This window comes from Ochotona princeps, chromosome 14 (genome assembly GCF_030435755.1).
Source record: "Ochotona princeps isolate mOchPri1 chromosome 14, mOchPri1.hap1, whole genome shotgun sequence".
NCBI classification, from domain to species: Eukaryota; Metazoa; Chordata; class Mammalia; order Lagomorpha; family Ochotonidae; genus Ochotona; species Ochotona princeps.
The window spans coordinates 9846304-9872189 of record NC_080845.1 but is presented as its reverse complement, the minus strand read 5'-3'; the positions used below and the strand labels follow the sequence as shown (position 1 = coordinate 9872189).

At 50.5% G+C, this 25886-nt stretch overlaps 1 protein-coding gene across 3 annotated transcripts in view; it reads right to left on the bottom strand.

Annotated features, from left to right (window-relative positions):
- Positions 1-25886, bottom strand: part of GGTA1 (glycoprotein alpha-galactosyltransferase 1 (inactive)) — a 67313-nt gene that overhangs the window by 21241 nt on the left and 20186 nt on the right. The window contains exons 1-2 of one of the 3 annotated variants that reach the window (XM_058672894.1): positions 23325-23346; positions 9322-9436 (exon numbers count right to left, since the gene is read on the bottom strand). The exons of 1 other annotated variant lie outside the window; for it this stretch is intronic. The gene's annotated coding sequence lies outside the window, so the exon portion shown is untranslated. Of the gene's footprint in view, positions 1-9321; positions 9437-23324; positions 23347-25886 lie in introns of those variants that run through there. One more of the 3 variants, XM_058672896.1, reaches the window with a different exon arrangement.

The following is a 25886-nucleotide window of genomic DNA, read 5'->3' as shown; positions in this document are numbered from 1 at the left end:
CACCCACATCCTCTCTAAAAGGTCAAATTTATGAATATTTAACTACAACTGAGGAATGTGTTCTACCTGAAATGGCGTCAGCCTCCAATGGCAAAATGTGGACAGGCTCAGAGCACAAGTTTCTTAATCACCAATTCTTTGAGGGCTCTATAACCTTTATTAATGCAATCAGATAAACAGAAAGCATGGAATTTTCATCCCTGATGCTATTATTTGTCATGTTTCCATTTGTAAACATAGATTTATTTTTTATTACAAAGTCAGATATACAGAGAGGAGGAGAGACAGAGAGGAAGATCTTCCGTCCGATGATTCACTCCCCAAGTGAGCCGCAACGGCCAGTGCGCGCCAATCCGATGCTGGGAACCAGGAACCTCTTCCAGGTCTCCCACGTGGGTGCAGGGTCCCAATGCATTGGGCCGTCTTCGACTGCCTTCCCAGGCCACAAGCAGGGAGCTGGATGGGAAGTGGAGCTGCCGGGATTAGAACCGGCGCCCATATGGGATCCCGGGGCATTCAAGGAGAGGACTTTAGCCGCTAGGCCACGCCGCCGGGCCCCATTTGTAAACATAAAAGCAAGGCTGAACTCGTCATAACTCAACCTCTAACTTTCAACACAACTACTTATATGACCAATGGTATTCCAGATCCCGAGTGGCAGGGCCTGCCAGGCCACATGTAAGCCTCAGTTTCTGGCTTCTTCCTTCAAAATATCTTGCGAGATGGCACACATGGCCTAAGGCCCAGGAGGGAAGAAAAAAAAGTAGGTGTATGCACACAACCCACTGGCTCCAAGAAGCTGCTTGAAGTCAGCATCAATGGTGCTTGCTCTCATCCATCAGCAAGTGTGTGGGTTGGTTCTGGGGGGGGTTCGGGGGTGGCAGACTGGACAGGGCTGGCCTAAACTTTAGCACACTGGCATGTGCAGGAGACAGGACAGAGTGCAGGCCATTCTGGGCTAGGCTATCACACTTACCCATTTGCATGAAAGCCAAGGATGGGAGCAGACTGGGCAGGGCTAAGCTGCAGCACCTACCAGCAAGAGCTGGGACTGGGAATGGGCAGGGACGGGTCAGGCTGCAGCATCCGATGGCAAAGGTCAAGACAGGGGATGTGCTATGCCAACCTGGGTCACAGCAACCATTGACACACGCGAGATTTGCATCTGGGAACAGGCCTGGTTGGGGAGCTAAGAGGATGCCCCAGATGGGTCATGGTTCCCACTGGAGAGCGTAAGGGAGAGAATGGGGCTGGTGATCTGGGTTGGACATGATTGCAGTGTCCCTCAGCATGGGTGTGGACAGGGTCTGGGGTGTGCCACATTGGGCTAGACTCTAGCATCCGCTGGTGCTTCTGAGAGCCAGGGTGGTGTAAGACAGACTGAGCTAGGTCTTGGCACCCACTGAACCATGCAAGAGCTGTGTCTGTGTGTGGACCAGGTGTGACTTGGCCGTAGCACCCAATGGTAAGAACCAGAATGAGGGCCCGGTGCGATAGCATAGTGGTTAAAGTCCTCGCCTTGAATGCCCCGGGATCCCATATGGGCGCCGGTTCTAGTCCCGGTAGCCCCGCTTCCCATCCACCTCCCTGCTTGTGGCCTGGGAAAGGAGTCAAGGATGGCCCAAAGCCTTGGGACCCTGCACCTGCGTGGGAGACCCAGAAGAGACTCCTGGCTCCTGGCTTCGGATCGGCTCAGCTCCAGCCGTTGCGGTCACTTGGGGAGTGAACCATCAGATGGAAGCTCTTCCTCTCTGCCTTTTCAATAAAAATAAATAAATCTTAAAAAAAAAAAAAAAAAAGAACCAGAATGAGTGTGAGCCAGTTGGGTAAGGTTGCTGTTCCTACCGGTACAAGAGGTGGACTAAGTCAGTGTGGGCCAAGAAGCCACAAGTCTAATGAGATCTGCCACTGGGAAGAGACCTGATAGAACAGTTTGGGGAACTCCTCTGTCAGCATGCAGTCTCTACAGGTAAGCACAGTAATCAAGGCCACACCAGGCCAGGTTACAGTACCCATTGGCATACATGTGGGTCAGGTCTGGGGCAGTCCAGGCTAGACCAGTTCATGACATCCACCGTCACATCTGAGAACCAGGACAAGGTACAGGACACGCTGGGTCGGGCCACAACACCAGCCAGCTTTTATTAAGGCCAGGACTGGGGCAGTCCAGGCTGGGCTAAGATGCATCACCCACCAGCATAAGCTGAAACTGGGAGCAGACCAGGCTGGGCCAGGCTGCAGCACCCGTCAACCAATGCCGAGGTGAGCTGGGCCATGCCACACCAGGCCACAGCACCCACCAGCACACATGAGACCTGAGGGATGGAGTGTGAGCCAGTGGCGGGATGGGGACAGCACGAGCTACCCTGCTAGACCTCTGCTTGAACTGGTGAACGTGAGAACTGGGACCAGGTCAGACCAGGGTAGGCAAGACTATAACACCTATCGGCCTGCATGTGAACTAGGTTAAGGGAGAGCCAGGTTGGGCTAAGTGACGGTATCCACTGTGCAGGCTGGTTGGGCTTTGTCACAGCATCAGCTGGCAAGTGCTGGAAGGGTGACAAACCCTGTCAAGCTAGTCTGAAGAACTACCTAGAAACTGCAAGACCAGGGACCGGGAGTGGGCCTGGTAAGGAAACGTGGGCACCTCTCTGATGAGCTGCAACTCCCACTGCTGAGTATGAGAAACAGGGCTGGAGGTCGGCCTGACTAGACAGGTGGCACCCACCCACATAGTGTGCACTGGAGAATGGGGTCAGTTGGGTTGATCTAGGCTCCAACATCCATAGATGTGTACAAGAGTTGAATAAGATGTGGGACATATGAGACCAGTCTGCTGCACATACTGGCATGCACAGGAACCAGAGCTGAGGGCATGCCTAGTGCAGGCTATTGGGGGCTGCTCTGACTAGGCTTCCGTTCCTGCTGGTGTACATGAGGGCTGAGTGCCTGATGGATAGGGTTGGGCTGGGCCACAGCATCCACTGGTTTGCATAAGAGATAAGGCTAGAGACAGAACTGACCCAGCAAATGCAACCACCAGGATGTGTGTAGGCTGATGTGGGTGGATTGAGCTAGACCCTGTACTGACTAGCACACGCAAGAGTCAGGTCTGGGGTCACCTCAGACAAGGTTTCGAGTCTCCCCCCAACTTAACCACTAAACTCAGAACTCCAACCATGGGGAGAATCATGAGATCTGTGGTGTGACCCTGGGGTGCATGTGTCAAAACTGGGCTCCCTCAACGGTTAAGATAGTGCAGTAGACAACATGCCTAAATGCACATGGAAGATATGGCAGTCCATTGGGACTGCAGAGGACATCTTACAGCATAGCACAGGATGGAGGGCAGAATAAACTAGAGAACTTTCCCAGTCAAGTGTTGATAGCAAATATCTGGGTGAATTGGACTATGTCAGCCAATGGACCTTGGAGGGATTTCCTCATCCTTGGAGCAGCAAGATCGACAGCATTTCAGAACTATCGAAATCACTTGAGTGGAATCCTCTGAGTTTGCTCTACATGGGGAATTGTGGGATGACACCAGGTGGCTATTCCCCGTCCCCTATCCCCGGGTACAGATGCGGTTAGGATGCTGGGTACAGCTTCTTCCCATTTACCCTCTTCCCCCAGATACAGGAAGAACAAGAAAAGTTGGAAAGAATGGTCTCATCTACTATTCCCTAATCCTTGATCCTTTCGCACCCCAATCAGTGGTCCACATGAGCATGCATCCTTCTTAACTATGTAAACATCATCAAAAATAAAATTTAATTTAAAAACAAAGTTGCTGCACTAATGCAAGAACAGTCCTGGGGTTGGGAACAAATTTCAGTTTGAGGCTGTGGCCATCTCTCTCTTCCAATGTCTTCACACCCAGTGATGGACGGATAGTGGTCAGATGTGGGCTTTGGAGCACGGCGAGGGATTGGAGGTCAGACTTTAACACCCAAAGCTGTGAAACCCTGAGCATCAGCTGCTCCTCAGGGCCTCACCCACAATGCCAGGACACTCAGAACACAACACACCTTTTTGTGATTCAGTCAACATCAAGGCTGTGACAGACATGAGCCATTTATCATCTTCACGCTACTAAGCAAAACTGTTTAAACAACTGCATAAATATTGGTGAACTCGGCTATGCAATATGGCTGCATCGGGCATGCTATACATGACAGACAACATATAGCCCACATGCCCCAAACCCTGAATCCTAACCTGTGTGACTTCAGGGTTTCAGATAATGGATTGTGAACCTCCACTGCATCATATTAAATTGATTCCCCTCTCCAAAAACAGTGATAAGACAAAAGATTATGTTCATGAACTATTTAGCACTGTACCTAGCATAGCATCAATGCCTTAAATGCTAGTTCTTATGACAAGTGTCCTAAAACGAGCTTTTGGGAGGCTCCAATAAGATTAGCACAGGGTGGGATACCTAACAGGTACTCAAAATGTATTTGGAGCAAGAATGTGTTACAAAATGAAGTGCAAACAGGTGCAAATGAGGGACTCTACAGGTTATCCACCTGTTCTGTGCCAGAGTGATTAAGAGCTACTTGGAACTGGGATATAACTGAATTTCTCTGATCAAGCCCCAGGCACTGCTACAACACTCCATGGTGCAGAGCAGGCCAACAGCATGCTGGTTATGGTGGCCCTCACTTTATCATGTCCACCTGCTCAGCATCAAGTGCAAACTGCCTCACAAGTGTGAGGAGTCTTCAACAGAGAAACATAAAAACTCCTGACATATCAGAGAAAACCAAACTCAGACTCCCCTCTGTACCCCTGCTGAAATATGCAGGTGTTTGTTTTGTATTTTATTACTTTTTAATTTCAAAAATTAGCATCAGATGACAACACTAATTTCATTTCTTTTCTGACTTCCTAAATGGCTTGCATCTGCTTCATCTCTGACCATGGCCAGCAGTTACTCTGGTTTGAGACTTAAAATTGAAAGCTGCCCAAATAAGCCAATTTCACATTCTTTGGCAAATCACTAGACATGGGCATAAACATGTTCCCTGGAATCTAAAATCCAAGTCTCCAGGGAAGGAAGGATTGGCAAGATGGCCAATGGGTCTCTTAAAACATTTTTATTTTTCTCCATGGACAAAAATGGAGCATTTGGCATCCACTGTGGTCCAAAAGCCTCTCTCCTGTGTATTATTTATCTTTCAGAATTTTCAAAACTATGTAATTCTAAAGATTGGTGGTTGACTCTTAGTCACTACGTATGAAAAGCAGGTTTGCTTCTAAATTCATTCACAGATCAGAGAGGACAAGCTTGGGGCTTGCTAAGCATTAACAGCCTGTCTCAAGAGGCTGGCACTTTTTAACACTCTGGGCTCTTGCTCCTCGCAGGGCTCATGAACCCAGGGAACCCCAGCTGCCCTGTTCTCTGTCATCTCTCAAACCCACTGGCTTAACACTCAAGTCACTTCTCTCCCAATCCAACCTCTTGCTGCATGGGCTGCTCCCAAGTCATTTGTAGAACTCAGCTGCCCAGAACTGGGTGCCTGTGCTGGCTTGGGAATTAAGCCACCTGCACCCTGCTAGCCACACCATGTGCAGATGGTGTTGCGGAAGTGGGGACATTCTATAAGGCAGGCTCATGTTGGGAAGTCTGTCATTTCTCTACCTTCCTTGCTCAACCCTTACCCTCCTCTTTCTCTACTGTTATTTCCCTGGAACATCATACTTTTCCATGGACTCATAAAAGAATTCTGCCTTATCTACCTTCAACCCATCTCATACAAACCCCCCCCCCCACACACACACACAGAGTCTTACAGATCCACCCCAACTAGGCAAAGCCAAGGTATTCCTTCTAAACAAAATTCCTTTCTGAAAGGAATGCTAGTGAGTCCTGTTTTCTCCATTTCACATCAGGGGGAAAGGTGACCCATGCACTCAGAGGCTCTGGAAAAGCCATTAGCTCAGAGAGCAGGAACTGGACAGGGTGGGAGCCAAAGCTTTCCAGGCTAAAGGGCTCTCCTCTCAGCCCATGACTTCTCCATCCTGCCTCCCCTACAAAGCAGCCCCTTGACCTGGAGGAACTTCCAGGCTTGAGCCTCACTCCCTCTCAAGCAGTTGTGGTGAGTCCAGACTGGCTTAAGCCCTGGCACCCAGCAGGTGCACCTTGAATACCTGTGGAGTGAACAAATGAATAATGACAGTTCCTAGGAGCTCCAGGCCTGCTCTATCTCAGATACGTGAACAAATGTGGAACTCAGCCCTTGGACTTGGAAGCATAGATATTTCAGTGAACGAAACCACCAGGAAGCTTCCAATCCAATGGGAATCAAGAGATTCAACAGGATAGATCATGTTGTGTTGGGCAGTGACAAGCATTGCAAAGCACGACAAGACCGGCAAGGGCCTTTGGAAGGAGCAGAGGCTTAGCTAGGTGCTCCTCATCCTTGGGCATTTAGTTCTCCATACGCTGAATGACAAGTCAGAGTTTAGATCCAGTATCCCAAATAAAACATGGGCTAGTGCTAAGACTCTACACCCTAAGACTCTACTTTAATCCTCTGAGCTGCTGCTTCTCTACACAAAATGGAGATTCCAACACCTTCTTCACTAGACCCTTGAAAGAACACAAAGGCAGATCTTGTTCATGAAGCACACTGTGCACTGTGCTCAATAAATGGCTGCACCCCACAGAACAGTCAGGGGGAAGCTCACAACCCGCGCCATGTGGCAGTTCTGCCTCCCTGGGAAAGGCGCTTGTCCTCGCAGCCTCAACCAGTGCAGCGGCTCCTCACACCTGCCTCCTGCTCAGCACCAACACTGGCCAAAGAAAGAAACCAAGGCTCTGCCCCCTGGCAGATCTGCAGATGAGTCCCAGCACTGCCACAGAATCTGTCCTTGTAACTAGCATCCTGGGCTGCCATGGCCTCAGTCTCCTTGTCTGTGAGATAAGGACTTTCCCAGCAAGCTTTCCTCATTGACAAAGGACATCATTTTTCAAGAGTGTGTGTGTTCACTCGGCCACTTGGAACTCATCTTGTTGAGTACATTTCTAGGTGTGATCTAACACGCACTGCATGCTTAGGCTGGCCTACCAAGAGCTGATGCTGCTGGGACACCAGGGCCTCTCACCTGCACGAGCTCCCTTGCAAGCCTGACACTGAATTCCATGGTGGTACAGTGGGAAATGTTTCCCAGAGCAGAGAGGGCTGCCTGTCCTGAGGTTGTAAGTGGAGAGATAAGAGGCTGACCCCACTACTTCTAAGCCCACCAAGTCCCTGCGCCAACCTGCCCCAGGATTTTGTTGAGCACCTAAGTGCCCTCTGTCTGGACAGGACAGGACTCGAACTTGACACTGTTCTGCTCCTGAGTGAGGGCCATGGTGATCCAGGCCTCTCCAGGACCCAGGCCCAGCAGCCCAGCAAGGATGCGAGAGCTGAGTCTGAACAATGATCTGGCTGGCACTACCCAAGCAAGGAACATCATCAATAACAGATTGGGCAGCTGAAAGAAAATCTTCTAAACTCTCAGTAATTAAAAAAAAAAAAAAAAAAAGCAACCACTGATGAACCATGTTGGAGGCAACGTTAATTTATCTTTCTTTTGTCATTATTGAAAATTGTACTAGGAAATTGTTGTCAGATAGAAGCAAGCAAAGAACATGTAGCCAAAGCATGACTGTTACATCAGGCAGCTAAGTAATACTCTTTTTTTTGCATTACTTTTCCATTATTTCATTAGCATGCTGTTTTCTGGATTTTGTCATATTTCGAGTTATTTGTTAGTTTTAGTTTTCATTATTATGGTATCATGTCTCATATGCTAAATATTTGCTTCCCCAGCTAATGTTGTATTTGCAGTTTTGCATCCTTTTTTTCTTATGGGGAGCCTGCAAACTGAGTCAGCTTGGAGCCCTGCAGTGCCTGGATCCTCCCAGTTTGAGTCTGGCTTAGCCCTGGGCTAAGAGCCTTGGCAGCAGGAACTCAGATGAGTTTCACAGTAATGCCGCAAAGTGACTTCCCCAGTATTTCCATTCTTCAGCTCTGAAAGTGAATCAGGGCTCGCCAAGGTTAGATAACTTGCCCAGTGTCGCCTAGCACAGAGTGGCAGGGTTTGGGATTGGACCAGGGAGTCTTTGAACCACATGGTTGGAAGGCCGGGCCATAGCTGAAGCACTCAGCTCTCCTTGGCGCATCCTCTCATTTTGTCTCCCCTTATTACCACATGGGACTGAGCCAAAGCCAGCCAAACCCCAGGGGGACTCCCAGCAAGGCCAACTCTTCCTTGTCTGGTTGGCCGGCCTGGACTGGCTCAACTCTGCTGTTCCAGCACCTCCCGCGCCTGGCCCGGGGTATCATCATTCCCATCACTGTTGCCACTCGAAGAGTCAGGCAGTGGCCTCAGCTTGACTTTTTCAGGAAGACTCTGAGCTTGAGCAAAAGGGAGCAACTTGCCTGCAGTCACAGGGCATGCCTAGAGTGGTGGATTTTAAGCAAAGACCCTCTCTGCCTCCAGGTCCAGCTCCCTGTGTCAGCATAGTACCAGGTTAAGGAGGGAGGGGGCCGTGTTACCCTAATACCTGTCTGAATTGGTGGGCAGTAGAGACAAATGGCTCTCTCTGGGTAGAAACAGGCTCAGTTGAGCGGAGAGTGAGGGGGAGTACATGCAAGGTTGTTTCAAGTTCTGGTCTTCATTATAACGGTCAAAGTAAACACAGACACAGGAAAATAACAGACAGGTCTCAGACTAAATACGTGGCAAGATGTCATCCCAGCCATCACAAACAGAACAACCTGTTCTCTGAGGGACATCTCATAGAGGCTTTTCTTGAATTCCCTCAGCCAGCCAGCTTGCTATGTTGTCTCACAAAGAAACCACAGTGCAAGTTTCACCCCCCACAAAAAAAAGAAACAAAGTAGGAGAGATGGTAGATTCTGTACTGTCCTCGGGGGTCTACATCTACTCACCACGCCTGTGCCAGGGTTTCTACATCCACACCCTCCCCCTTCCTCACCCCTGCATTGTCACCCGTGAATCCCATAGAGAAAATTCCAGGCCATAGCCATGCCAGCTGCAGGCCTGTGAGGCCCTGCCAAGGGGAGCAAAGTTAAAAACAGAACTTACTGCACAAGTACTCAAGCCAGCATCCCACCAGCTCCCGCTTCCAGATTCACTGCTGGGGAAAGAGGGGCTTTGTCCTGTTTCTGCACAGGGGACCAGCGAGAGGTTAAGCCAGTAGCAAGGATCCCAGGCCAGAGTTAGACCCACGAGGCCAGCCACTCGGAGTCTACCCAGTGACCCAAACGTGGCAGAAGTCAATCATTCTAGCATCTCACGTACCTCATCGTCTGCTTCTTTCCCTCCAGAGTAAAAGGCAAAACAACAAAGTCCTATTGAGTCCGTTCGGCAGGAGGAGGCAGGGCTGAGAGGAAGGGAAGGTGCCGCGTTCCAACTCCTGTCAAAAGAATAAGCAGCTGTTGCAGGAAGAAGGGGGGAGACGGGCCCCTGGCAGGCAGGAGCTTTGTTTCTCGCAGGCCCCGGGAAATGGGGCTGTTTATCAGGCCTGTTGGCTCCCCAGCTATGAGCCACGGCAGGAACGCTCCTCTCCAGGCCCATGAACAGCCCAGCCTTCCTTGCCAATGGAAACCACAGGTCCAAACCAGGCCCAGCGTTGGCGGAAGAAAGGCCACCACCATGAGAGACACACAGGCTGCCCACAGCACCCACTCCTGGGCAAAAAATGGGATCCTGTTGGACCCAAGCAATGTCATGTGACTGCTCCCTGGAGCAGCCAGTGGAAAAGGTGAGAAAGCAAAGCAAGGTGGGAGGATGGGAAAAGAACTCCTTTAAAACATTTTTTTAATTTGAGCTTTCTCTCTGACGTAGGTGACAAGGACCCAAGGACTTAGGCTATCCCATCCTATGCTACTCTCCCAGGCACATTAGCTAGGAGCTAAATTGGAAGCAGAGCAGCTGGGACTTGAACCAGTGCCCAGGTGGGATGCCTGCACTGGCAGCTTTACACACTAAGCTACAGTACTGGCCCTGGGGAAGAGTTCAAAGTTCACAGTTCAAAGTTCTCTAGTCCTTCCTCTGCAACCAGCAACCGTTATACTCTGGAAGTTGTTCTGTTGTGTCCAAACAACACATTCTTTAAAAAAAAAAAAAAAAAGTGAAATTTCTCATCCCGTAAGATCTCTGAAGCCCAGCCCTGCTCTTAGACTGACCAATGATTAACACTTCCCACACCCACCTCCTGTTACCAAAATAGTATATCACCCAACTGCAAAGGGATCTCAGGGCAGTGAGCTCATAAATCTCAGAAGAGCTTAAACTGCCCCAAAAAGCCAACAAAGTCACTCCCAGAATCTCTGCGACATGGAACTCCAGGGCACGCAGTGTTGTGGCTGGAAGGGAAAGCAGCAAAGCCCCCTTAGTGCAGCTGTCCCCAGGGGCTGCACACTTCCAGTGGTACCATCTAGAAACCTTAGACTAAGGAAAGGGAACCTAAGCCAGACAGGAAAGCAGTGAGGGCTGCCCCGCTGCCCAGGGATGAGGGCGGGGAGGCTCAGCAACACCCATCCCAGTTTCCCCCTCCTGGCTCTCCAGGAGGGAGCGGGGCAGTTTCACAACTTCCTTCTCTGAGGGCGCAAGTTAATCAACCACAACCGTGCTCATCTGTAGTTCTTCTTAACATCTTGATCTAATCCTTCCAGTTTGAGCAAATATCTCAGGAGCCTGTCACTCCGCTCTCAGGTCTAGACCCAAAGAAAGTGCACCCATGCCCTCTCTCCGCCCCCCAAAGAAATTGCACTAGAACATTCCAGAGCACACTCCAAGTGGACAGTTTCCTCCCCTCCCCCACCGAGATCCATCATCAGAACAGGCAAATTGCCAGCTGCTCCCTCGGTGGCATTCTGGCTGAGGCCAGGAGGGTGAACAAGCTACTGCCACTCCTGCCAACAAGGATGGATCTCACACGCACGTGCTTCTAACAGAAAGAAGCCAGACGCAAAAGGGCATACACGTTGGATGGTTCCCTTTGTGTAAAAGTCCAAAAAAGGGCAAACCTAACCTGTAGTGGATGGTTGGCTGTTTCCCTAGGAGTGTTAAGTAGGGGCTTAGGGAGTTCCTGGCAGGGGCCGGTCAGGTAGTGGATACATGAACATGTCCACTTTGTAACAACAGTAAACCACAAATGTGCCTCTTCCAGTTGTATATTAAGAATGAAAAGCAGGGCCCGGTGTGGTAGCTCAGGAGCTAAAGTTCTCGCCTTCCAGGTGCCGGGAATCCCATGTGGGTGCTGGTTCTAATCCAGGCAGCTTCCAGCTCCCTGCTTGTGGCCTGGGAAAGCAGTGGAAGACGGCCCAAAGCTTTGGGACCCTTCATGGGAAACCTGGAGGAAGCTCCTGGCTCCTGGCTTTGGATTGGCTTGGCTCCGGCCTTTGCGGTCACTTGGGGAGTGAATCATCAGAAGGAAGATCTTCCTGTCTCTCCTCTCTGTATATCTGTACATCAATAAAAATAAATAAATCTTAAAAAAAAAAGAATGAACAGCAACAGAACTGTGGACCACCCACCATTCAGGTGCTGCTATTCCCATTGTATAGATGTAGAAGCAGAGAAGTTAACTAAGCTGTCTGGGATTGCATAGCCTAAGACACAGAGCTGGAAATCACCCCCAAATGGCCAGGCCCTACAGCCTTTGCACAGAACCTGACGCTGTACCCCTTAACCAGCCTGTCAAGTCGCAGCTGCACCCTCTCAGGCACCTGTCTTCTCCCACCTCCGCTCTTTCCAGCACCACAGGACCATAGACAGGAACGTCCTTCCCCGCTCTCGGGGTTCTCCTTCCCCAGTTCCTAGCACCACAGAAGAACCAAGGAGGGGCTCACAGAGCACCTGTTGAGCTAAATGATCCAAGAACTTGGACCTGTGGTCCAGGGTGAAGAGAAAGAAAACAGAGCCTGGGGGGATAGCATGTTGGCTCCTCCACCAATACATGCCGGGATCCCATATAGACACTGCTTCATGTACTAGCTGTTCCATTTCCCATCGAGTTCCCTGCTTAGGACCTGGGAAAGATGTGAGGATAGCCCAAAGCCTTGGGACCCTGAGTCTGGGTGGGAGACCCAGAAATTCCTAGCTCCTGGCTTCAGATTGGCTCAGTTCCAGCCGTTATGGCCACTTGGGGAGTATACCAGTGGACGGAAGATATGTCTCTCCTTCTCTCTGTAATTTGCCTTTCCAATTAAAGAAACAAATAAATATTTTTAAAAAGAAAACAAGGCTTGGAAGTCTTGGGGGCAGAGCCAAGATAGATGGGGCCTCTGGACAAAGCAGCCCTGCGCTCTAACAGGTCCCAGCTATCTCTCACTTGACAAAGCAGTCCCTTCTCCCTTCTCAAGACAGCCTCCAACCCCTCACCACAGGGCAGCAAGGTGTCCTTTTCCATTTTCATAGATCCACATAGAGAGGCTGCAGGAGCCTCAGAGACTGCTTCAGGGTCCTCAGCCAGAGCGCCTCCCCTGCCACCCAGGCATCTCCAGGGAACACTCAATAGATTAGCAGGAGAGCAAAGCTCCAGGCTGGTTAAGCACAGCTTGGCAAAGCACACCCAAGTCTGCAAGGCGGAAACATCTCCCTTCTAGAAGACTGAAACAATTCTTCCTCCTTCCCTGACACATTCTCTCCATCAGACTTTCAAAACAAAGAAGCACGCTCTGTTGGGCATTCCTTAATTGAGAGTCAGAAAACCATAGCAAATGAGCCTTGGGCAACAGAGCCCAGCAGTTCAGCAGAGGCCAGCACAGTGATGAATGCAATGACGAGCCTCATCATCCCAGCCTAGCAGCCACGGATCCGTGAGCTGGCAGCCAGCTTTCAGGGACTTGTGCCATCTCCCAGAGCCTGAGTCAGGGCCTCGGCGCTGCCATAGGGGTGGCTGTGGTTCGGGTACAGGGAGCCCAGGCTCTGCACCCAGTTCACTGCCCTCTGAGAAACGTGATGGTTGAGATGCCCACCCTGCTGCCCCCTGCAGAGGTGCAAGGATTAGGTGTTCCCGGCAAAGCACACCTGCAGGTCTTCATGGTTTAATCCTAAACGCGTTTAGGGTGATCACAGGAGACTTGCTGATGCTTGTTAGTGCCAGAGCAGTTTGGTTGGTTTCCTGCTCTTAGTAATAGGGATAATCACGGTCCCAATTTGCCTGGGTGGCTGAGGGGTCAGAGCGCATGGTGGTCATGAGCAAAGTTGCCAGGGGCTGGCTATCTGTGTGTGATTTCTGACTCTGCATCACAGCTTAATGCAGTCCCATACAGCTTATAACTTCTCTGACTGCTTCTACATTTGTACAATGGGAGCAGCAGCACTTGGATGGTAGTTGGCACAAGATAAGTGCTGTATACAAGTTACTCGCTACGGCAAGAATTAAAGGAGATGTTCATCAAAGAGGATTCAGCACAGCATCACAGGTGTTCAACAGTCATCAGTGGGCCCAGGGTGTGATGGCTCAATGGCTAAATCCTTGTCTTGTATGCACTGGGATCCCATATGGACACCGGTTCATGTCCCAGCTGCTCCGCTTCTATCCAGCTCCCTGCAAGTGGCCTGGGATAGCAGTAGGAGATGAACCATCACGCTGGGTCCTCAATAGCCATTTATTCAATGAATGTTGAACAGAAACCCACGGGGCCAGGCAGGCAGCAGAAGTGTGTGGCTTTGGCCAGATACAAGGTAATAACGAACAACAGGGTCAATGATAAAATGGGGAGATTTCGCCAGATTTCCATTTTAGAGTTTTAAGTCACCTAGAATTAAGATGAAGATCTGAAAACCAGTGCATTAACGTAATCTACTTTGTATATTAGAGAAAGAACATCAGAAAGGAGGAACGCACCATTCCAAGTTTAGGCAAGTTCTTTCAGAAAGAATACACTGTGGCTCTGGACTCATTTTAGGAGACCAGAAAAACTTGCAGACTGCTTTCTTTTGTGAATGGTCATCAAAACAAAACAACTGCTCGAGCAGCGCTTTTCTGGCCACACGTGACTCCTCTTTTTGGGGAGAAGCCACTCTGCACTGGAAGCTAGAAGCACCACAGCCTGTGGCTGCACTGCCGCCGGATGCCTGTGAACCACAGCCCCGTCCCCTCCCCTCCAATGGGGAAGCAGGGACTCGTTCTGACCTGTCTGAGCTGAGACTGTGGGTCCAGCTCTGAACGGGAGTCCCATAGGAGGAGGAACCATCTCACCAAAGTTGACGGAATGGGTGGCATGCCTGAACGTTTACATACTGGCTCTCCAAAGCCTGCTCCTGCCTTAGGAGCCCTGCCATCTTTGTCAGGACAGGCAGGCTCTCACAGTGCACTTCCTGCTTCTTCCTTGTTCTCTTACCAGAGACAGGCTGGAGCCCTAAGCCATGCAGACAGCAGGGCAGGTCCACCCTGCAGAATGCGCAACTTTGGTCCTCACAAATCTCATGCTAATTGCAGAAGAGGGGGAAACGTACTCAGTTTGGTATCTGCAGGTACATTCTTTCATGGGGTGAATGGATTGGACTCGGTCATGAGGGTGCAGTGCCAGGCTGAAATCTCAGCGGCTCCATCAGAGCCAAGCGCATACTGTGGTATGCCCTGCCCCTCCCTTGCCACACGCCGAGCTGTGTCATCTTGAAACTGTTGCCATGAACACCAACCATCACTGCAGGCAATTCACTGTGGCCACTCAGAGACTCTTTCCAGGCTCACCTGAAGGGATCGGCCTTGGCTCTGGCTTTCCACTACCAGCAGGAGCACATGGAGCCCCAGTGAGCCCTTCCAGGGAAGCCTCATGCCCACAACCAGACAGAAGCAGAAACAAGCAACCAGCCCAGCAAAGACAGGAAACCCAGCTTCCTGAGACAGGGAACCCAGGGGACTCAAGGCCTAGCAAAACCCACAGGGAATTTTCCATTGACCCTAGGTCATGGGGCACGCCAGAGTAAGGGGGACAGGCAGGGGTTTCCCACCCACCCACTAAGACTGGGAAGTATTTCTTTTTTTTTTTTAAAGATTTATTCATTTTTTATTACAGCCAGATATACACAGAGGAGAGACAGAGAGGAAGATCCTCCGTCCGATGATTCACTCCCCAAGTGAGCTGCAACAGGCCGATGCGCGCCGATCCGATGCCGGGAACCTGGAACCTCTTCCAGGTCTCCCACGCAGGTGCAGTGTCCCAGTGCATTGGGCCGTCCTCAACTGCCTTCCCAGGCCACAAGCAGGGAGCTGGATGGGAAGTGGAGCTGCCGGGACTAGAACCGGCGCCCACATGGAATCCCAGGGCTTTCAAGGCGAGGACTTTAGCCGCTAGGCCACGCCGCCGGGCCCTGGGAAGCATTTCTTCCCTCCCCCCCAAAAAAAAACCTTTGCATAGGACTGGTGCATGGCAAGGCAAACTATCAAAAGCTTGAGTCAATAATAACAACACAAATGGGAGAGAAAAAAAGTGCAACATGGTGCTTGACAAATGCAGGGATATTTGGTGCCCTAAATTAAGACACTGCTTGGGGGCCCAGCATGGTTGCCTAGTGGCTAAAGTTCTCACCTTGCACCCGCCAGGATCCCATATGGGCGCCGGTTCTAATTCCGGCGGCCCCGCTTTCCATCCAGCTCCCTGCTTCTGGCCTGGAAAGCAGTTGAAGATGGTCTGGGACCTTGGGACCCTGAACCCACATGGGAGACCTGGCTCAGCTCCAGCCATTGTGGCCACTGGGGAGTGAATCGACAGAGGATCTTGCTCTCTGTCTCTCTTCCTCTCTGTATATCTGCCTTACCAATAAAAATAAATAAATAAATCTTACTTTTTAAAAAGGCAAGAAGGCATTTAAAAACAAAGCAAAACAAAAAAAAGATGCTCCTTGGGGGCCCAGTGTGAATGCTCAGTGGCTAAAGTCCTCACCTTGAATGCACCAGGATCCATATGGCCACTGGTTCGTGTTTTGATGGCCCTGCTTCCCATCCAGCTCCCTGCTTGTGACCTGGGAAAGCAGTTGAGGATGGACCAAAGCCTTGGGACCTGCACCCACGTGGGAAAACCAGAAGAAGCTCCTGGCTCCTGGCTTCGGATTGGCTCAGCTTGGACTACTGCAGCCACTTGTGGAGTGAAGCAGCGGAGGGAAGATCTTTATCTCTCCTCCTGTCTGTATATCTGACCTTCTGATAAAAATAAATAAATCTTAAAAAAAAAAAAAAAGGAAAAGAAAGAAACAAGATGCTGCTTAGGATGCCTGCTCTTTATTTTGATTCCCAATTCCAGCTTTGTGCGCAGGTGCACCCCAGGAGGCAGCACCACCCACATGGGATACCTGGATTGAGTTCCTGGCTTGGACCTCACCCAGCCCCTGTGGCATTTGAAAGTGATCTCTGTCTCTGCCTGCCTGTCTATCTCTTTGCCTCTTAAATAAAATGAAAATGAATGAATCTACCAGCACCACTCCACAGGTCATGTGGTCTTGGGCAAAGTCCCTTTGCCTGTTGGAGCCTCAGCAGTTCCCACACGGCACTAGCAAGGTCAAAATCCGTAGAGTACTCCCAGGGCACTCTATGGCTGTGCAATTTGTAGAGTGCCAAGGACTTGGCAGGGACCGGAATGTGCTTGCTTGGTGGCCAGAAAGAGCCTGTTCGCACTTGCTCTGCAAATGTGGCTGACGAATGAGCAGCTTCAAAGCTCAGAAAGCAAAACAAAAACTACCTCCCCAGAGATGTGCATCTTGGCCCGATCTAATTCTCCCCTGCATTCTCACGACCTCTTGGGTAGCGCCATGTGTGTTTCCTCTCGTTCTCCATTCAGAAGCTCAGCAGTACAGCAGTGAGGTCCCAGGTCCCTGCAAGTCGCCAGAAGCCCTGGGGCAGAGCAGTTGCTGAGCTGGGTAGGTGGATGTATGGCCAGGAACATGCGTGCATGGGCAGAAGGTGTACTATCAGCTAGGGTGACCATAACAAGTGACCCTGCAGTGGCCTGCTGCACACAACAGGTACTCTATTGTCTCACACTTCTGGGTTTCAGGAGCTCAAAATCAGTGTCCGTGAACTTGGTTCCTTCTTGGCAGCTCATACCTCTCATGACTACTGGGGTTTCTGGCCATCCTCAATGTTCCTTACAGCAGCCCAGCTCCAGGCATCCTCTGATGTCACATGGTGTTCTATCTCCATGTCTTCTTCTCTATGTCTGTGTCCAAATTCCCCACACCCCTTCTTACAAGGATGCTAGTCCCAAAGCTGGAGCTCCCTCTAATCTCATAACGACGTCCTTCTTTTTTTTTTAAAGATTTATTTATTTTTATTGGAAAGGTGGATATACAGAGAGGAGGAGAGACAGAGAGGAAGATCTTCCATCTGATGATTCACTCCCCAAACAGCCGCAACAGCTGGAGCTGAGCCAATCCGAAGCCAGGAGCCAGGAGTCTCTTCTGGGTCTCCCACATGGATATAGGATCCAAAAAATTTGGACCGTCCTCAACTGCTTTCCAAGGCCACAGGCAGGGAGCTGGATGGGAAGCGGGGCTGCCAGGATACGAACGGTGCCCATATGGGATCCCGGTGGGTGCAAGGTGAGGACTTTAGCCACTAGGCTATGCTATCGCGCCAGGCCCAATGACGCCCTTCTGAAGGACACCTAAAGAGATGCTATTTCCAAAAAGTCCCATTCTCAGATCCCAAGAATTAATATTTGAACATACCTAGACACAATTTTAGCCCCCTAGAAACAGCTACTCAAATAGCTATTGATAAGGCCTGCACCATCTTCTACCTGCTAATCCCCTACCTGCAAGCATCAGCATTCCATATGGGTGCCAGTCCTAGTCCTGGCTGCTTCACTTCCCATCCAGCAACCTGCTTATGGCCTGCAAAAGCAGTGGACAATGGCTCAGACCTTTGGGCACCTGCAACCACATGGGAAACCCAGAAGCTCCTGGCTCCTGGCTTCAGACCAGCTCAGTTCTGGCCATTGCAGCCAGAGTAAACCAGTGGATGGACAAGCTTTCTCTCCCTCCTTCACTTTGTCAAATCTGCCTTTCTAATACAATAAATAAATATGTATTTTTTAATATGGTTATTCACTGGGAGCCTATAAGCCTCTAGCAGTGCCTGGCAGCTGTGAGAACTGAGCCTTTGGATACCATGACAGAACTGAGAGCAAACAGGAGGAAAGAGGTCGCAAGTGGATGGAATTCTCAAGAGACTGAAAAGGGCAGGCCAAGGATCCATGTGCGCACACGGGGAGCACCACCCCCAGGAGGGGCTCTGTGCTGACTGCCTGCTGAGCTTCAGCAGCTGCTGGGATGGCCAGGAGGGATGCTGCTGGTCTGGGTAGTCTCAGCGCCAGGGCACCAAAGAGGTGAGAGTGGGTGAGCTCACCTGGACCAGGGTAGAGTGTGTATCATCATGGAACTTGAGGGAAACACAAAGGCAGGCAGTAATTTGCAGCCATTCAAAAAAACCAATGTCAGGTAAGCTTTAGTCAAGGGCTTTTCAAGAAACTTATGGGGTGGAGATAGTGTGAGCCAGAGATGCTGTGGAGAGAAAGGGACATGCTCCCAGTGTGCCATGCACACAGTGGCAACCTGCAGATGGGGCTGAGCCAGGGAGAGCACAGAGCCCTGTGTGGAGGACAGCTGTGGAGGATGTACCTGCAAGGGCACGTGGGGGTGCTCCAAACATCAACAGAGGGGCATCCAAAGACGGCCAGAAGGTAGAAAGGGGAAGCAGACAAGGACAGCTGGGTTGGCAGTGAATTCAGAAAACAAGGGAACAGAAAGTTGAGGTGTGGTGCATAGCAGGTGACGCGTGCGGGCACTGAGCGTGGGCAGGGAGGAACTCCCCAGCATGGCGTAGCCAGGACTTGGAGCCAGGCACTCTGACAAGGATTCAGGTTGAACCTGCTGCACGAAAACACCTGTCCCATGCATGTTTTGGAACAAATAATATTTCAGATAAAATATTTCATTAACAAGACTGGTATGAACAGAAATTAAGAATAATTCCAACATGATTTCTGGAAGAAGGCCATGACAGCACCAACTTCTTTGCATCTGCATGCTTATGTTAGTTTCAGCAGGCTGAGTTGTCTGGTGTCACCATGCAGAAAACAAACCCAATGAGCCCATTTATGAGATTTACAGAGAGAAGTAAAATTCCCAGACAACAGGATGTCACTTCTTCTCGAAGGTCCTGGAGAATCCTGGGCTGACAGTAGGCAAAAGGCATGCCTCAGCTTTCTCCAAACAGGCTTGCAGGACTGCAGGGCAAGAGCGGGTGTGAGAATGGAGAGCTGCCAGCCAACGTTCAAGTTCAAGAGAGCTGACCCAGTGGAACAAGCTGGAAGATGAGCAAGCCGCAGCAGCAGGAGAGAAATGAAGGAAGTGACGGGTCATAACCTTGTTTCATGTGTTACATGATTAAATCCTCTTCACACTCTACTTAAACCTCACCTTCTCGGTGAGAGCTTCCGCTATTTCAAATTACCCTTTCATCATTATTTATCCTTTCTGTGTCTTTCTGCCTCTCCCAAATATCCTTTGAGACGGATCCTTTTGTTGTATTTGGCAACCATGTAAAAAGACCTAGACACCCCATTAAAGCCAGAAGCTGCCAAGACAGAAGCACGAGGCTGGGGAATGGGAAGGCCAGGCTGGACTTTGAGCTAGCCTGCAGTCAGGACTCCCAGTGTTCCGCCTGACCCTGTAAGAGAGAAGAAAGCACCCACTAGGCAGGGTGGCAGGGTTGCCACCAGTAGATGGGTATGAGGGTGTATATGAGGACTAGGTATCAGGCGGACAGAGGGATGGCATAGATCCTGTGCTGCCCAGGGAAGGCCTCAGGCCATCTGGGAACCAGCTCCGCCTCTAACTCCAGGCAGCTCTCAGTGTCTGCCTGGTAAATTCTGCACTCCTCCCTGTTGGGTGCATTTACATTCCAGGCTGGGGGGTTCACAGCACCCACAAAGTCCAGCCACACTTGAGCTGAATGACGGCATGGGAACAGTTGGTGCATTCACAGCCATGCACAGCATGATGCAACCCTAGAGCAGAGCCAGGAGAGCAGACCTGCAGCCTTTGGGTGGAAGAGGGCCATTCTGGGCAGGAGGCAAGCGCCAGCAGGGGTGCCTACCCTTAGGCTGTATCTGCCTGCTGTTACAAGACTGCTGGGAGTGAAGTTCCAAAGAAGCCACCTTCCTCCCTCAGCCAAACTGGGTGGCCCTCCGGAAGCAAGAGGGTGTTTCACATGAGAAGTGACATTTTGCAAGCAGCCTTCGCCTGCTTCCTGTTCTCCCTCCCGCAGCCAGCTACCATCCCTCAAGGGGCCAACTCCCAGCCCGAGCTATGGGGCTCCTGGGCTGTTCCCCTGGCTGGTTGCTGGCAGGCTCTTCTGGGCGTTGTGAAACAAGAAACAAGTCACTGTCACCTGCATGAGGGATTCAAATTCCTCTGGCCTCCACGATGGGGGTCATCCATCACCCTTCTCAATGTCTTCCAGCCCAGCCTGCCACCCAAGAGTGATCACTCTGCTTACGTTATCTAAGCCTCTGCCTGGAACACACTACCTCCCCAGGGAGCCTGGATCCTCGCTACACTCAGCGGCATTCTCTCCATTTCGTAGACAGGAAAACCAAGGACCCCGATGGGATAACAAAGCCAGTCAGCTTCACCGGTCACAGACCTCAAACTGGCTACTCTCTAAGCAAAACGCTTCAAGAAAGTCTTGCCACAAGGCGTTGGGTTCAATCTGAGACCATTTGAAGAGTGTTTGCTGAGGACCCTAGACCATGCCTGGGAGTGGGGGGCAGGAACAGAAATGAAATGGCCCCACTTTCTGAACTTCTCCGTCTAGTCACACACACAGTTGTGGTCCCAGGCAGCTAGTTCAGGGTCATGAGCTTGGAAACCATGCCTTCCCCACCTATGTGGTTCTTTCTGCACACCTGTGACACACACCTATCATCACCTGGAACCTGAGAGGGGACAGTATTGCATTGTTATGTAACCACTCCCCTCACAAGCCCCCCAAAAGGCCCAGGATAGGAAGGGTTCTCTCGCTTGGTCGCATGCTTCCATAGCTCTTGCACTCCAATTCTTGGCCTCCCCAGTACCTGCTTGTTCTCTGGCTTCCTGCAGACAGACTCCGAAGACAGGCGACCCCTGAACGTGGCCATTGTGGGTCTGTATTCCTCACCCTGTGTACACTGCTTGGGCAAGTCAGTGAAGATGCTAATGCTAAGATGCTTTCTAACACGTGTGCTTTCAAGAGTTCTGGGAGAGGTGAGGCCTAACAGTAATGGAATGTGGGCAGAGGAGCCAGGAAAAGGTTAATCTTTGCAGTTTTAGCAGTGTGTCCAGGTTGTTCACTGCCTGTCTCTTAGGGTAATTTATATCGCTGGGGAAACTGGAACATAGGTATTCCGTCTATCTGATGAAGTTTACTGTAATGACCATTTGTTCTTCTCAGGGTTTCTTTTCCAACTGGATTGCCGTGTAGATTTGTCATTTGCTAATTTCTATTTAACCCTGCCATCACCAAGCTTGGTTAATAAAGACTCCTTAATCTATCCTAAACTTGTCTGGCGTGATCTCTCTCACACCCCGCAACAACACACATGGCTGTAGACTGCCTGTGCACACAGCTATCACAGCAGCGACTACAGGGGGAAGTTCCTGTCCCTCTCCACCTCAGGGCTTCATCTCCTGTCTGTCTCATTGGCTTTCTGCGACAATCTTCCTACTTCTGTTTCTTGGCCCTTCCTTCTTTCAATGGCTGTTGTGCCGGATTTTGAAATCCCCAGATAATCATCAAGTCTGAAGTCGGAGCTAAGGCATAAAGGTGGTTTATTCAGTTTAACCTAGGTCCCCCAGTCACCGGCTGGGCTGGGGGAGGGGCAGCCGCAGGGAGGACAAAAAGAAGCGTGCCAGCCAGAGAGCAAGAGAGCCCAAGCCCCCCAGTTCTTATACATTTCAGGTTATTAATTATACAGTCATGATCTAGCAGGCTTCTATTGGTGGGTTTGAAGCAAGCAACTTTCAAAAAGTACAAATCGATGAGCTATAGGGCGGTGGATCTTCTCAAACACCAGGTACCTCCTTCCTGAGGAGTGGTCTGCCTACGTGACCTGCCTAGTGCCAGGGGTCATGCCGGCTGTCATGTAGACTATCAGGCCTGGAGTTCACACACCCCCAGCCAAGCCATTAAGGCAGAATCACAAAAGACAGAAAACATCCAGGTTCTTCACAGCCAGTTCTTCCTGGTAAACGTATCTGCAAAACTCCATCTTAACAGGTGTGGGAACTGAGGCTTAGAGGCAAGCCCTGTACACATCCAGGGCACCCCACAAACAGCTTTCTCTGCTTTACTCCTGCTGTAGAGCTGTAACAGGTTAATTACTGTGTCCCCCTCTTGCATTCTCACAAGGGCAGTGGTTTGAACAAATTTTGGGGTCCACCCTATGACAAAATAATCAATCAACTCAATGATGTCTTCCCCAAGATCCTGCCAGCCTGGGGCCCGCCCAGGGGGCAGGGCTCGATGTTGCTGTCTGTTGGTCCCTAGGGATATGCTTCAATGGCATTAGGGCCCCTGTGGTGACTGAGAGGCAGGTGGAAGCCCAGTTCCTGCACTCTTTTCCTTACCTAGTCCTTGAACTTCCTCCTGCACTCTAGGCTCTTGCAATAGTGCGGCCCCATCCTTCCTGCCTGCCCAGCAGGCTCCACTCTGTTGACTGCCCTTAGGGAGTTTCTTGCTCATCTTGGGCTTCTCCTGGACTGATTCATTGCTCACAAATGGAGATAAGGGATGTTGCTGCATGGGAGCAGGGAGGGGGGAGAGGAATTCAAAAATCTAAGAATTTACTGGAAATCCCTGAGGTTGTTCGTCCTGAATATCACCACCCCCTCACTCCCATTAGATTTTCCTAAGGACTCTTGTAATTAACTTACATGAGCACATGAGCATAAAAAGCCTTCCAAGTATTAATCTCTAATGGTGATGTTCCAGGAAGCCTTAGTAGGATGGTAAAAGGAAAAAAAAAAACAACTCTTAATTGAGCCCACCATTGACGTGGGTTCCTCCACCCACCATCAACATGTTCTTGGAAAGAGACAAGCCTGAATTCCAATCTCAGCTCCCTTAATTTATTTTTGCTGTGTCATCCTAAAATAAGTGCCCCATCCTCACCTGTAAAATAGAGATAATAACACCTTACCCTTTGAATTATTGAAAGGCTCAACCCTAACAGCTATAAAGTTCCTGATAGCCAGAAGGCACTTAGAATTATTATTGCTGCCCAGGATACAGGCACTGTCCCCACCTCCACCTGGGGTCAAAAAGTAGAGTCTGCCTTTGTGTGGATGTTGCAAGCATGACCTTTAATAAGTCCATTCCATGACTTGATTTCTGCCACCTGTAAAACAAGAAATGACAGGGCCAAGCATGATGGCCTAGCGGCTAAAGTCCTCACCTTGAATGCATCAGGATCCCATATGGGCGCCGGTTCTAATCCCAGCGGCCCTGCTTCCCATCTAGCTCCCTATTTGTGGCCTGGGAAAGCAGTCGATGACAACCCAGGGCCTTGGGACCCTGCACCAGCATGGGAGACCTGGAAAAAGTCCCTGGCTCTTGGCTTCGGATCGGCGCAGCATCGGCTGTGGCGGTCACTTGGGAGAGAATCATTGGGCGGAAGATCTTCCTCTCTGTCTCTCTTCCTCTCTGTATATCTGACTTTGCAATAAAAATAAAGTAAATCTTGAAAAAAAAAAAAAAAGAAATGACAATGCCTCTGTCAAATGCTGGTAGATGTGAATTGCTGAGCTTAGGGCCTAAAGCAACCACTCCATAAAGGACAGTTCTTCAAGTCCTAATAATGACCATTCAAGACCTCTCCATCTTACAGTTCTACCACTAGCTGCTCTGTGTCCCCAAACAGTTCACCTCGTTCCATATCCTAAAACCAACCAGCCTTTCTTGACACTGGAGTTTGCAGTTTCCAGAACATTTTCAGATCTTCCCTCCTGCTAGAGTCTCCAACAGTAAGGAGTACGGTGGCTTGCCCAAGGTGACTCTCCAGGACGTGAGGTTGGGTTAGGCAGAGCCAATGACTTCCTCTCTCCCCATAAGAAGTCTGATAACCCACTGATTCAAAATAAGACATGTGTATTATTACATAAATATTACCCAGTGCCAATGTCAGCATCTACCATGTATCAGCTTGCTGGGACTACAATATGACTTCCCCTTCCTGGAGCTTACTGACTAGTGGAAAGTCGAGCCATCACTCTACCAAATGTATGACTCAGCCAAAGTTGAGTGCCCAGGGGTGAGGTGAGGTGAGTTGACCACCAAAGACCCCACCATTGCTTCCTGCCACCTTCAGGCCTCACTTCACTCTGAACTCCACGGCATTCCACAGGACTCTAGTGGCAGCCTCACCTGCTGCCTTTCTGTTGTGGCTGGGGAATACCTCTCCCCACCCTGGGCACTCTGCTTTCAGATGGCACCCTGTCTTCAGAGCCACACAATGTAAAGATGAGGACCCAGGCACCAAAGACGGAGATTGAAGCACGCAGAGCCGCCCAGCGCTGTGGCAGCTGGCAATGGGGCTCAGAGGCCCAGCATCACTCTGAAGCAGCAGGCGCAAACCCCCAGCACTGGAAACCAGTGACCTCAGGAAAGGGACTGAGGGCTGTTGTCTTTTTTTTTAAAAAAAGATTTATTCATTTTATTACAGCCAGATATACACAGAGGAGGAGAGACAGAGAGGAAGATCTTCTGTCCGATGTCTCACTCCCCAAGTGACCCTCAACGGGCTGGTGCGCGCCGATCCGAAGCCGGGAACCTGGAACCTCTTCCGAGTCTCCCACGCGGGTGCAGTGTCCCAATGCATTGGGCCGTCCTCAACTGCTTTCCCAGGCCACAAGCAGGGAGCTGGATGGGAAGTGAAGCTTCCGGGATTAGAACCGAAGCCCATTTGGGATCCCGGGGCATTTAAGGCGAGGACTTTAGCCACTAGGCCACGCCGCTGGGCCCGGGCTGTTGTCTTCTTTGTGAATTTCTACCTCTGGACTGGAGAAAACTCCAGGAAGTTCTGCCAGAGATGACTACATTGCTGTCCTGGCCTTCCACATTGCTCTAGAATGATTTTCTGGGGAGCATTGGGTGGGGCTGCTCAGATGGGGTAAAGTAACAACACCTGGAAAGGTAAACATCACCCTGAATGAAATGTGCCATGAAGTGAGGCACAGAGTTAAGAAAAGAACATTCCAGGCCTAGCACTGTGGCAGAGCAGGCTAAGCCACCACCTTGAATACCGGCATCCTATACAGGTGCAGCTTTAAATCCCAGCTACTCCACCTCCCATCCAGCTTCCTGCTAATATGCCTGGGAAGGCAGTGGAAGACTGCCTGTGTGGCTGGGCGCCTGGCACGGTGTGGGAGATTCTGATCGAGTGCTGAGCTCCATGGTCTCAGCCTGGCCCAGCTGTTGCAGCCACTTAGGGAGTGAAGCAGCGGATGGAAGATCTCTCTTTCTGCCGTTTTTCCCTCCACACACATTGGCAGTTCTATGCACCTTTCCAACCTCCACTCGCCACTGGGGGATGAGAAGTGGTTTAGGGTTTTTCTCCCCGTTGGGTGTGGTTTCCCAGCATACAACCATGGAAAGCCCACAAGTTTCTGTCTGAGCTGACAGCAAGCTAACAGGGAAAAAAAATAAATAAATAAAAGGAAACATGCAGGCCGGCACTGCGGCGAAGTGATACAGCCACCATCTGCAACGCCACATCCCATATGAAAGAACCAGTTTGAGTTCCCACTGTTCCACCCACGATCCAGCTCCCTGATAACGTGCCTGGGAAATTAGCAGAAAATGGTGCAAGTATGGA